The sequence below is a fragment of the Saimiri boliviensis genome, chromosome 6, assembly GCF_048565385.1.
Source record: "Saimiri boliviensis isolate mSaiBol1 chromosome 6, mSaiBol1.pri, whole genome shotgun sequence".
In the NCBI taxonomy this organism is placed as follows: Eukaryota; Metazoa; Chordata; class Mammalia; order Primates; family Cebidae; genus Saimiri; species Saimiri boliviensis.
In genome coordinates this window covers 97,802,352-97,815,265 of record NC_133454.1, presented here as the reverse complement: position 1 = coordinate 97,815,265, position 12,914 = coordinate 97,802,352, and the positions used below count along the sequence as shown (strand labels likewise).

Below are 12,914 nucleotides of genomic sequence, written 5' to 3'. Positions count from 1 at the left end.
TGAGATGTGTTCCATCAATACCTAGTTTATTGAGAGTTTTTGGCATAAAGGGCTGTTGAATTTTGTTGAAGGTCTTCTCTGCCTCTATTGAGATAATCACGTGGTTTTTGTCTTTGGTTCTGTTTATGTGATGGATTATGTTTATAGATTTGCAGATGTTGAACCAGCCTTGCATCCCAGGAACGAAGCTGACTTGATCATGGTGGATAAGCTTTTTGATGTGCTGTTGGATTCGATTTGCTAAATGTTCATCATGGATATTGGCCTGAAATTTTATTTTTTATTTGTGTTTCTGCCAGGTTTTGGTATCACGATGATGTTGGTCTCATGAAAAGAATTAGGGATGATTCATTCTGTTTGTATCGTTTGAAATAGTTTCAGACGAAATAGTACCAGCTCCTGCCCGGCGCGGTGGCTCAAGCCTGTAATCCCAGCACTTTGGGAGGCTGAGGCGGGTGGATCATGAGGTCGAGAGATCGAGACCATCCTGGTCAACATGGTGAAACCCCGTCTCTACTAGAAATGCATAAAACTAGCTGGGCGTGGTGGCGTGTGCCTGTAATCCCAGCTACTTAGGAGGCTGGGGCAGGAGAATTGCCTGAGCCCAGGAGGCGGAGGTTGCAGTGAGCCGAGATTGCGCCATTTTACTCCTGCCTGGGTAACAAGAGCGAAACCCCGTCTCAAAAAAAAAAAAAAAAAAAAAAAAAAAAAAAAAAAAAAAAATAGTACCAGCTCCTTTTTGTACCTCTTGTAGAATTATGCTGTGAACCCGTCTGGTCCTGGACTGTTTTTTTGTTGGTAGGCTATTAATTCCTACCTCAATCTCGGACCTTGTTCTTGGTCTATTCAGGGATTCAACTTCTTCCTGGTTTAGTCTTCAGTGAGTGTAGGTGTCCAAGAATTTATTGGTTTCTCCTAGATGTACAGGTTTATTTGCACAGAGATATTTGTAATAATTTCTGATAGTTTGTATTTCTGTGGGTTAGGGGTTGATATCCCCTTTATCATTTTTTATTACCTCTATTTGATTCTTATTTCTTTTCTTCTATATTAATCTGGTTAGCAGTCTATTTTATTGATTTTTTCAAAAAACCAGCTCCCGGATTCACTGATTTTTTTTTTTTTTTAAGGGTTGTTTGAGTCTCTATCTCCTTCAGTTCTTCTCTGCTCTAAGTTATTTCTTGTATTCTGCTAGCTTTTGAATTTGATCTTGCTCCTCTAGTTCTTTTAATTGTGATGTTAGGGTGTCGATTTTATATCTTTCTTCATTTCTGTTGTGGGTATTTAGTGCTGTAAATTTCCCTCTACACACTGCTTTAAATTATGTCCCAGAGATTCTGGTACATTGTGTCTTCATTCTGATTGGTTTTGAAGAACATCTTGATTTCTGCCTTCATTTTATTATTTATCCAGCAGTCATTCAGGAGCAGGCTGTTCAGTTTCCATGTAGTAGTGCATTTTTGAGTGAGTTTCTTAATCTTGATTTCTAATTTGATTGCACTGTAGTCTGAGAGACTGTTATAATTTCCGTTCTTTTGCATTTGCTGAGGAGTGTTTTACTTCCAATTATGTGATCAATTTTAGAGTAAGTGCTATATGGTGCTGAGAAGAATGTATATTCTGTAGATTTGGGGTGGAGAGTTCTGTAGATTTCTATTAGGTCCTCTTGGTTCAGATCTGAGTTCAAGTCCTGGATATCCTTGTCAATTTTGTGGCTTGTCGATCTATCTAATATTGACAGTGGAGTTTTAAAGTGCCCCATTATTATTGTGTGGGAGTCTAATTCTCTTTGTAGGTCATTAAGAACTTGCTTTATGTATCTGGGTGCTTTTGCATTTTGTGCATATATATTTAGGATAGTTAGCTCTTCTTGTTGCATGGAATCCTTTATCATTATGTAATGCCTACTTTGTATCTTTTAATCTCTGTTGGTTTAGAGTCTGTGTTATCAGAGACTAGGATTGCAAGCCCTCCATTTTTTTTTGCTCTCCATTTGCTTGGTTAATTTTCCTCCATCTCTTTATTTTGAGCCTATGCGTACCTTTGTACATGAGATGGGTCTCCTAAATATAGTACACCATTGGGTCTTGACTCGATCCAAGTTGCCAGTCTCTGTCTTTCTTTTGATTGGAGCATTTAGCCATTGACATTTAAAGTTAATATTGTTACATGCAAATTTTATCCTGCCATTTTAATGCTAGCTGGTTGTTTTGCCCATTAGTTGATGCAGTTTATTTGTTTCGATGGTCTTTACCATTTTGTACATTTTTGCAGTGGCTGGTACTGATTGTTCCTTTCCATGTTTAGTGCTTCCTTCAGGAGCTCTTGTAAGGCAGGCTTGGTGGTGACATAATCTCTCAGTATTTGCTCGTACATAAAGGATTTTTTTCTCCTTGGCTTATGAAGCTTAGTTTGGCTGGATATGTAATCTGAGTTTAAACTTCTTTTCTATAAGGATGTTGACTAATAGCCCCCACTCTCTTCTAGCATATAGGGTTTCTGCCAAGAGATCTGCTGTGAGTCTGATGGGCTTCCCTTTGTGGGTAACCAAACCTTTCTTTCTAGCTGCCCTTAGCATTTTTTTTCCTTCATTTCAACCCTGGTGAATCTGGTGATTTTATTTCAGGGTTGCTCTTCTTGAGGAATATTTTTGCAGTGTTCTCTGTATTTCCTGCATTTGAAAGTTGGCCTGCCTTGCTAGGTTGGGAAGTTCTCCTGGATAATATCCTGAAGAGTGTTTTCCAACTTGGTTTCATTCTCCTCGCCACTTTCAGGTACACCAGTGAAACATAGATTTGGTCTTTTCACATAATCACATTTTTTTGAGGTTTTATTTCTTTTCACTCTAATCTTGACTTCTCACTTTATTTCACTGAGTTAATCTTCAATCTCTGCCATCCTGTCTTCCGCTGATTGATTGAGCTATTGAAACTTTTGTGAGCTGTGTTCTTCAGCTCCATCAAGTTGTTTATGTTCTTCTCTATGCTGGCTATTCTAGTTAGCATTTCGTCTAACCTTTTCTCAAGGTTCTTAGCGTCCTTTCATTGGGTTAGAACATGTTCCCTTGGCTTGGAGAAGTTTGTTATTACACAACTTCTGAAGCCTGCTTCTGTCAATTTGTTAAACTTCTTCTCCATCCAGTTTTGTTCCTTTGCTGGTGATGATTTGTGATCTCTTGGAGGAGGAGAAGAGGCATTCTGGTTTTTGGCAATTTTAGCCTTTTTGCACTGGTTTCTTCCCACCTTTGTGAATTTCTCTACCTTTGGTCTTTGAAATTGGTGACCTTTGGATGGAGTCTCTGAGTAGATGTCCTTTCTGTTTGTTAGTTTTCCTTCTAATAAACAGGCCCTTCTGATGCAGGTGTGCCGGAGTTTGCTGCAGGTCCACTCCAGACCCTGCTTGCCTGGGCATCACCTGTGGGGGCTACAGAACAGGAAAGACTGCTGTTTCTTCCTCTGGTAGATTCATCCCAGAAGGGTACCCACAAGATGCCAGCTAGAATTCTCCTGTATGAGGAGTTTGTCAACTCCTGCTGGGAGGTGTCTCCCTATCAGGATACATGGGGATCAGGGGGCCACTTGAGACAGTCTGTCCCTTATCAGAGCTTGAGCCCTGTGCTGAGAGATCCATTGCTCCCTTCAGAGATGCTGGCAGGGACGTTTAAGTCTGCTGAAGCTGAACCCACAACAGCCCGTTTTCCCAGGTGCTCGGTCAGAGGAAGGTGGGGGCTTCATTTATATGTCCCTGATGGGCTGCTGCCTTTTTTCAGAGATGCTCTGGCTAGCAAGAAGAGAGTCTAGTGACTGACAGTCTGCCTGCAGAGGCCTTGCTGAGCTGCCATGGGCTCTGCCCAGTTGCTATGTAAATCTCCCATTGACCTTGTTTACACAGGTGAGGTTAAAACTTCCTACCTGAGCCTCAGTAATGGTGGAAGCTCCTCCCCACACTGAGCTCAAATGTTCCAGGTGGAGCTCAGATTGCTGTGCTGGCTGCAAGAATTTCAAGCCAGTGGATCTTACCTTGCTGGTCTTCATGTGGGTGGGACTCAATGAGCCAGAGCACTTGGCTCCCTGGCTTCAGCCCCTTTTTTAAGGGGAATGAGCAGTTCTACCTTGCTGGTATTCCACGTACCACTGGTGTATAAGGAAAAACAAACAAACAAACAACAACAACAACAAAAAACCTGCTGCTGCTAAAATGACTCCCAGTTTTGTGCTGGAAACCTGAGCAGCTGGTAGTGTTCGCACCAGAAGGAATCTCCTGGTCTGCAGGTTGTTCAGATTGTGTGAAAAGGGAAAAGCACAGTATCTGAGCCAGAGTGCCACAGTGTCAGGAAAAGTCCCTAGTGGCTTACCTTGGCTAGGAGAAGGAATTGTCTTGGTGCCTTACGCTTCCTCAGTGAGGCGATGCCCCACCTTGCTTCGGCTCACCCTCCTTGGGCTGAACCCACTGTCTAACCAGTCCCAATGAGATGAACCTTGTACCTCAGTTGGAAGTGTAGAAATCTCTTGCCTTCTGCGTTGCTCTTGCTGGAAACTGCACACCAGAGATGTTCCTATTCTGCCTTCTTGGTGGAAATCCCTCATTCATGAATTTTTTCATATACAAAGCCAAATGTCCCAGAGCCATTACAGAATATTAATCATCATCCCTTCTTGTCCTGCAATATCAAATATCAAGTGCCATATGTAAACAATCAATCAATCCAAATAAGCCAGAATAAAAACAGATGTTAAAAAGAGTGGTTGAGGTCATGAAAATCATTTTATAATATTAATCATATTAAAATGCTAATCTAGAAACATGAGAGTTATTACAAAGAACTAAATTGAACTTTAAAAGATAAATCTACAGTATCTGAGGTGAATAATATGCTGATTGAGAATTATACCTATTATTAGACATTGTGCAATAAAAAGGTCCATGAACTGAAAGCACAACAATAGGAACCATTTCAAATGCACACAGAGAAAAAAAAAAGAAAAGAATAAAATGAAGGGAACACCAGTGAATTTTAGGACAATTTCAGGTGGCTTAATACAAGTACCATTGGAGTTCCAGAAGAAGTGAGGGGGCCAGGACTAAAAAGCTATTTGATAAAATAATGTCTGAAAAAAATCCAGATTAAATATAAAGTAAAACTCCACAGATCTGTGCAGTTCAATGTACCCCAAGAGCACAAAATATGAAGTAAGCTGCATAAATGCACACCATAAACTGCTCAAAAGAATGATAAGGAAACATATTTAAAAGCAGCCAGAATAAAAATAGGTCTATATACAGAGATTTTTTTTAAAAATAAAGCAAGAAAGCAATTTCTTACTGGAAACAATGTAAGATACACTTAAAACTACTGAAAGAATAAAATTGCCCTAAAATTAGAATTAAAATTCCATCCCCAGGCCAGGTGCGGTGGCTCAGGCCTGTAGTCCCAGAACTTTCAGAGGTTGAGGTGTATAGATCACAAGGTCAGGAGTTCAAGACCAGTCTCTCTAAGATGGTGAAAGCCCATCTCTACTAAAAATATAAAAATTAGCCAGGCACAGTGGCAGGTGCCTGTAATCCCAGCTACCCACAAGGCTGAGGCAGGAGTATTGCTTGAACCCAGGGGGTGGAGGTTGCAGCAAGCTGAGATCATGCCACTATACTTCAGCCTCGGTGACAGAATAAGACTCCATCTCAAAAAGAAAGGGAAAAAATTGCATACCCAATGAAAATAAAAGTACCTTTTACTAACCATGAAAAAGTTAAGGTTTCACATAAATAAAACCTGATAGATTTTATCACTAGCAGACTTGTACTACATTAACCTCTTTAAGCACAGAACAGAAACGATAGGGAATGGAAATATGGATGCACAGAAAAGATAGAAGAGCTCCATGAATGGTAATGGCATGGATAAATACATGTTTTTATTTAAATGTCTTTCAAAATAATTTAACATTTAAATAAAAATAACTTACTGTATACTTACAGCATATATAAAAGTAAAGTGTATGGCAGTGAGATTACAAAAGCTAAGAGGACATACTGTAAGGTTCTTACACTATATAAGACATAGTATAATGTTACTTGAAGGCATGTAATTGTAAGTTAAATATGTGTTTCATAAAGTTACTAATTTAACAAAACAAAATTGTAATAAGTAAAATGCTTAAAATAGAATCATAAACAGACTGATTTTATCAATAAAAGGCAAAGGGGAGAGGGTGGAAAGAACAATAAATCACACAAATAGAAAGGTAATAAGATGACAGATGGAAATCTTAAAAATTGCATTAAATGTAATTGAAATGTAAAGCAATCTAGTAAGAAAGTAGAAGTAAACACCAATGCCAGCAAGTTTACTCACAATTTAACACTTGGAAACAAGCAAGATATCCTTGAGGAGGTGACTGGATAAAGCTGAAGTAAATCCACAATGGAATATTAGTCTGTGAAAAAATAAACAAGTTATCAATCCATGAAAAGAGATGAAGGAATCTTAAATCATACTGCTAAATGAAAGGAGTTAAACTGAAATGGCTACACACTAAATGATTCTAAGTATATGACATTCTGGAAAGACAAACTGTAAGAAGAGTGAAAATATCAGTGGTTACCAGAAGTTGGGGAGAAAAAAAGAGGGATGACTAGGTAGAGTACAGAGGATTGTTAGGATAGTGAAACTATTGCTCTGTATGACACTATAGTAGCTGTGAAAGGAAAATAAATCTAGGGACCCCAAACTCCTTGAGCCAAAGGAAAATGTTAAGCTGGAAACTGGGTCATGCAAACCTTCCTCCCCTTTTGGCTCCGAAATAAGATGGCTAAAAGATGAAAAGCTACATGCCTCCCCCATATTTTGTCTACAGAGAAATTCCTAGTGAGCTCCAAGACCTTTACCCTATGGTATATCTGTTAAAATTTCATCATGGCACACTTCTGCCAAGGTGACCAAATAGGAACAGCTCTGGTCCACAGTTCCCAGTGAGAGCAAGCCAGAAGATGAATGATCTCAACATTTCCAACTGACATACCAGGTTCATCTCACTGGGACTGGTTAGACAGTAGGTACAGCCCAAGGAGGGTAAGCTGAAGCAGGGGAGCATCGCCTCACCCAGGAAGTGGAAGGGGCCAGATAACTTTCTCTCCTAACCAAGGGAAGCCATTAGGGACTTTCCAGACACTCCAGCGCTCTGGCTCAGATACTGTGTTTTCCCATGGTCTTCACCACTTGCAGACTAGGAGATTCCCTCCGGTGCCTACACCACCAGTGACCCGGGTTTCCAGCAAAAAACTGGGTGGCCATGTTGGTTAGCCACAGCAGTTTTTTAAATTTTTTCCTCATACCCAAGTGGTGCCTGGAATGCCAACGAGACAAAATCACTCATTCCCCTGAAAAAATGGGGGCTAAAGCCAGGGAGCCAAGTGATATGGATCAGTGGGTCCTACCCACACAAAGACCAACAACCTAAGATCCACTGGCTTGAAATTCTTGCAGCCAGCACAGCAGTCTGAGCTCCACCTGGGACATTCAAGCTTGATGGGGGAGGGGCATTTGCCATAGCTGAGGCTTGAGGAGGAGGTTTTAACTTCACCTGTGTAAACAGAGACACCGGGATGTTTACATGGCAACTGGGCAGAGCCCATGGCAGCTCAGCAAGGCCTCTGCAGGCTGATAGTGACTAGACTCCCTTCTTGCTGGGCAGGGCATCTTCGAGAAAAAGCATCAGCCTGTCAGGGACATATACATAAAGCCCCCACCTTCCTGTAACAGAGAACCTGGGTAAAGGGGTGGTTGTGGGTTTCACTTCAGCACTTAAACGTCCCTGCCCAGCAGCTCTGAAGGGAGCAATGGCTCTTCCAGCACAGAACCTGAGCACTGATAAGGAACAGACTATCTCAAGTGGCTTCCAGACCCCCGTGTATCCAGGCTGGGAGACACCTCATACAAGAAAGCTCTGGATGGCATCTGGCAGGTACCCTTCTGGGAAGAACCTACCAGAGAAAGGAACAGACAGCAATCTTTGCATTCTACAGCCTCCATAGGTGATTCCCAGGCAAGTAGGATCTGGACTGGACTTCCAGCAAACTCCAGCAGACCTGCATCAGAAGGGCCTGATTGTTAGAAGGAAAAACAACAAACAGAAAGAAATTGTTTCAACATGAACAGAAAGGATGTCCACTCAGAGACCAACTTCAAAGACCAAAGGTAGATAAATCCACAGAGATGGGAAGAAACCAGCACAAAAATGCTGAAATTGCCAAAACCCAGATACGTCTTCTCCTTCAAGGGACCATAACACCTCACCAACAAGGAAACAAAGCTGGATGGAGAATGAGATTGACAAATTCACAGAAGCAGCCTTCAGAAGGTAGGTAATAACAAACTTCTCAGAGCTAAAGAAGCATGTTGTAACCCAATGCAGGGAAACTAAGAACCTTGAAAAAAGGTTAGACTAAATGCTAACTAGAATAACCAGCATAGAGAAGAATATAAATGGCTTGATGGAGCTGAAAAACACATGAGAACTTTATGAAACATATACAAATTTCAATAAGCTGAATCAATCAAGTGGAAGAAAGGATATCAGAGACTGAAGATCAATTCAATGAAATAAAGTGAGGAGACAAGATTAGAGAAAAGAGAGTGAAAAGAAATGAATGAAGCATCCAAGAAATATGTGATTTTGTTAAAAGACCAAATCTACTTTTGATTGGTGTACCTGAAAGTGACAGGGAGAATGAAACGAAGTTGAAAAACACTCTTCAGGGTATTATGCAGGAGAACTTCCCAACCTAGAAAGGCAGGGCAATGTTCAAATGCAGGAAATACAGAGAACACCACAAAGATATTCCTTGAGAAGAGCAACTACAAGGCACATAATCATCAGATTCACAAGGGTTGAAATGAAGGAAAAGATGCTAAGAGCAGCCAGACAGAAAGGTCAGGTTACCCTCAAAGGGAAACCCATCAGACTCACAGTGGATCTCTTGGCAGAAACCCTGTATACGAGAAGAGAGTGAGGACCAATATTCAACATCCTTAAAGAAAAGTATTTTCCACACAGAATTTCATATCCCGCCAAACAAGCTTCATAAGTGAAGGAGAAATAAAATTGTTTACGACAAGCAACTGCTAAGAGATTTTGTCACCACCAGGCCTGCCCCACAAGAGCTCCTGAAAGAAGCACTAAACATGGAAAGGAACAACCAGTAATGGCCACCGCAAAAATGTACAAAATGGTAAAGACCACTGACACTGTGAAAAAAATGCATCAACTAATGGACAAAACAACCAGCTAGCCTTAAAATGGCAGGATCAAATTCACACATAACAATATTAACCTTAAATGTAAATGGACTAAATGCCCCAGTCAAAAGACACAGACTGACAAATTGGATAAAGGGTTAAGAACCATTGGTATGCTGCATTCAGAAGACCCGTCTCACATGCAAACACACACATAGGCTGAAAACAAAGGGATGGAGAAAGATTTAACAAGCAAATGGAGAGCATAAAAAAGCAGGGGTTCCAATCCTAGTCTCTGATAAAACACACTTTAAGCCAACAAAAATCAAAAGAGACAAAGAAGAGCATTATGTAATGGTAAAGGGATCAATGCAACAAGAAGTGCTATTTATCCTAAATATATATGCACCCAATACAGGAGAACCCAGATACATAAAGCAAGTTCTTAATGATCTACAAAGAGACAGACTCCCACACAGTAATAGTAGAAGACTTTAAAACTCCACTGTCAATATTAGACAGATTAACAAGCCAGAAAATTAACAAGGATACCCAGGACTTGAAATAAGATCTGGACTAAGCAGACCTAATAGAAATCTACAGAACTCTCCACCCCAAAACCAAAAAATATACATTATTCTCAGCACCACATCACACTTATTCTAAAATTGACCACATAATTGAAAGTAAAACCCTCCTCAGAAAATGCAAAAGCACAGAAATTAAAACAAACAGTCTCTCAGACCACAGTGCAATCAAATTAGAACTCAGGATTAAGAAACTTACTCAAAAATGCACAACTACATGGAAGCTGAACAACCTGCTCCTGAATAACTACTGGATAAATAATGAAATGAAGGCAGAAATCAAGATGTCTTCAAAACCAATGAGAAGAAAGACACAATATACCAGAATCTCTGGGACACATTTAAAGTAGTGTGTAGAGGGAAATTTATAGCACTAAATGCTATAAAGATAAGACATAAACGATAAGACATAACTAGGAGCAGAACTGAAAGAGATAGAGACACAAAAACCTCTTCATAAAATCAATAAATCCAGGAGCTTGTTTTTTGAAAAGATCAACAAAATAAATAGACTGCTAGCCAGACTAATAAAAAAGAAGAGAGAGAAGAATCAAATAGATGCAATAAAAAATGATACATGTGATATCACCACCAAACCCACAGAAATACAAACAACTATCAGAGATTACTACAAATACCTCTATGAAAACTAACTAGAAAATCTAGAAGAAATTCCTGGACACTTAAACTTTGCCAAGACTAAACCAGAAAGAAGTTGGATTCCTGAATAGACCAATGACAAGGACTGAAATTGAAGCAGAATTAATAGCCTACCAACCAAAAAAATGCCCAGTGCCAGACAGTTTCACAACCGAATTCTACCAGATGTATGAAGAAGAACTGGTACCATTCCTTCTGAAACTATTCCAAGCAATACAAACAGAGCAAATACTCCCTAACTCATTTTATGAGACCAACATCATCCCACTGTCAAAACCTGGCAGAGACACAACTAAGAAAGAAAATTTCAGGCCAATATCCATGATAAACATTGATGTGAAAATCAACAGTAAATAACTGGCAAACCGAATCCAACAGCACATCAAAAAGCTTATCCATCATGATCCAGTCATCTGGGATACAAGGCTGGTTCAACATACACAAATCTGTAAATGTAATCCATCATATAAACAGAACCAAAGACAAAAACCATGATTATCTCAATAGATGCAGAGAAGGTCTTTGACAAAATTCAACAGCCTTTATGCTAAAAAGTCTTAATAAACTAGGTATCAGTGGAATGTATCTCAAAATAGTAAGAGCTATTTATGACAAACCCACAGCCAATATCACACTGAATGGGCAAAAACTGGAAGCATTCCCTTTGAAACCTGGGATAAGACAAGGATGCCCTCTATCACCACTCCTATTCAACATAGTATTGGAAGTTCTAGCCAGAGCAGTCAGACAAGAAAAATTAATAAAGTGTATTCAGTTAGGAAAGGGGCAAGCCAAATTGTTTCTATTTGCAGATGACATGATTGTACATTTAGAAGACCCCATTGTCTCAGCCCAAAATCTCCTTAAGCTGATAAGCAACTTCAGCAATGTCTCAGGATACAAAATCAATGTGCAAAAGTCACAAACATTCCTATACACCAATAACAGACAAACAGAGAGCTACATCATGAGTCAACTCCCATTCACAATTGCAACAAAGAGAATAAAATACCTAGGAATACAACTAACAAGGGATGTGAAGAACCTCTACAAAGAGAACTACAAACCACTGCTCAAGGAAATAAGAGAGGACACAAACATATAGGAAAAAAAACATTCCATGCTTATGTTTAGGAAGAATTAATATGGTGAAAATGGTCATACTGCCCAAGGTAATTTATAGATTCAATCATATCCCCATGAAGCTACCACTGACTTTCTTTACAGAACTATACCAAAACAAACAAACAAACAAACAAACAAAAACTTTATATGGAATCAGAAAACAGTCTGCATAGCCAAGATAATCCTAAGCAAAACAAACAAACAAACAAAACAAAGCTAGAGGCATCATGGTACCTGACTTCAAACTATACTAGAAGGCTACAGTAATCAAAACAGCATGATACTGGTACCAAAACAGAGATACAGACCAAGGGAACAGAACAGAGGCCTCAGAAATAATGCCACACATCTACAGCCATCTGATCTTTGACAAATGTGACATAAACAAGCAATGGGGAAAGTATGTTCTGTTTAATAAATGGTGTTGGGAAAACTGGCTAGCCATATGCAGAAAGCTGAAATGGATCCCTTCCTTACACCTGCTAAAAAACAAAAACAAACAAACAAAAAAACTCCAGATGGATTAAGATTTAGACATAAGACCTAACAGCATAAAAACTCTAGAAAAAAACAAACAAACAAAAAAAAAAACAAAAACAAAAACAAAAACCTAGGGAATACCATTTAGGACATAGGCATAGGCAAGGACTTCATTACTAAAATGCCAGAAGCAATAGCAACAAAAGCCAAAATAGACAAATGGGATCTAATTAAACTAAAGAGCTTCTGCACAGATAAAGAAACTATCATTAAAGTGAACCTGCAACCAACAGAATGGAAAAAAAAAATTACCATCTACCCATCTGACAAAGGACTAATATCCAGAATCTACAAAGAACTTAAACAAATATACTAGAAAAAATATAACAACCCCATCAAAAAGTTGGCGAAGGATATCAACATACAATTTTCAAAAGAAGACATATATGAGGCCAACACACACATGAAAAAATGCTCATCATCACTGGTCATTAGAGAAATGCAAATAAAAACCACATCAAGATACCATCTCACACCGGTTAGCATGGCGATCATTAAAATATCAGGAGACAACAGGTACTGAGGAGGATGTGGAGAAATAGGAACACTTTTACACTATTGTTGAGAGTGTAAATTAGTTCAAGCATTGTGGAAGTCAGTGTGGCCATTCCCCAAGGACCTAGAAATAGAAATACCATTTGACTCAGCAATCCCATTACTGGGTATATACCTAAAGGATAATAAATAATTCTATTATAAAGACACATGTACATGTATGTTTACTGTGGCACTGTTTACAATAGCAAAGACTTGGAACCAACCCAAAT

General features: G+C 39.3%; 1 long non-coding RNA gene across 1 annotated transcript; it reads right to left on the bottom strand.

Annotated features, from left to right (window-relative positions):
- Positions 1-4,562: 4,562 nt before the first annotated feature.
- LOC141584753 (uncharacterized) lies at positions 4,563-8,070 on the bottom strand. The gene is made up of 3 exons (XR_012517958.1): positions 7,985-8,070; positions 6,353-6,434; positions 4,563-4,660 (listed from the first exon to the last, which is right to left on the bottom strand). It is a non-coding gene; the product is annotated as an uncharacterized LOC141584753 (long non-coding RNA).
- Between the last annotated feature and the right edge of the window lie 4,844 nt (positions 8,071-12,914).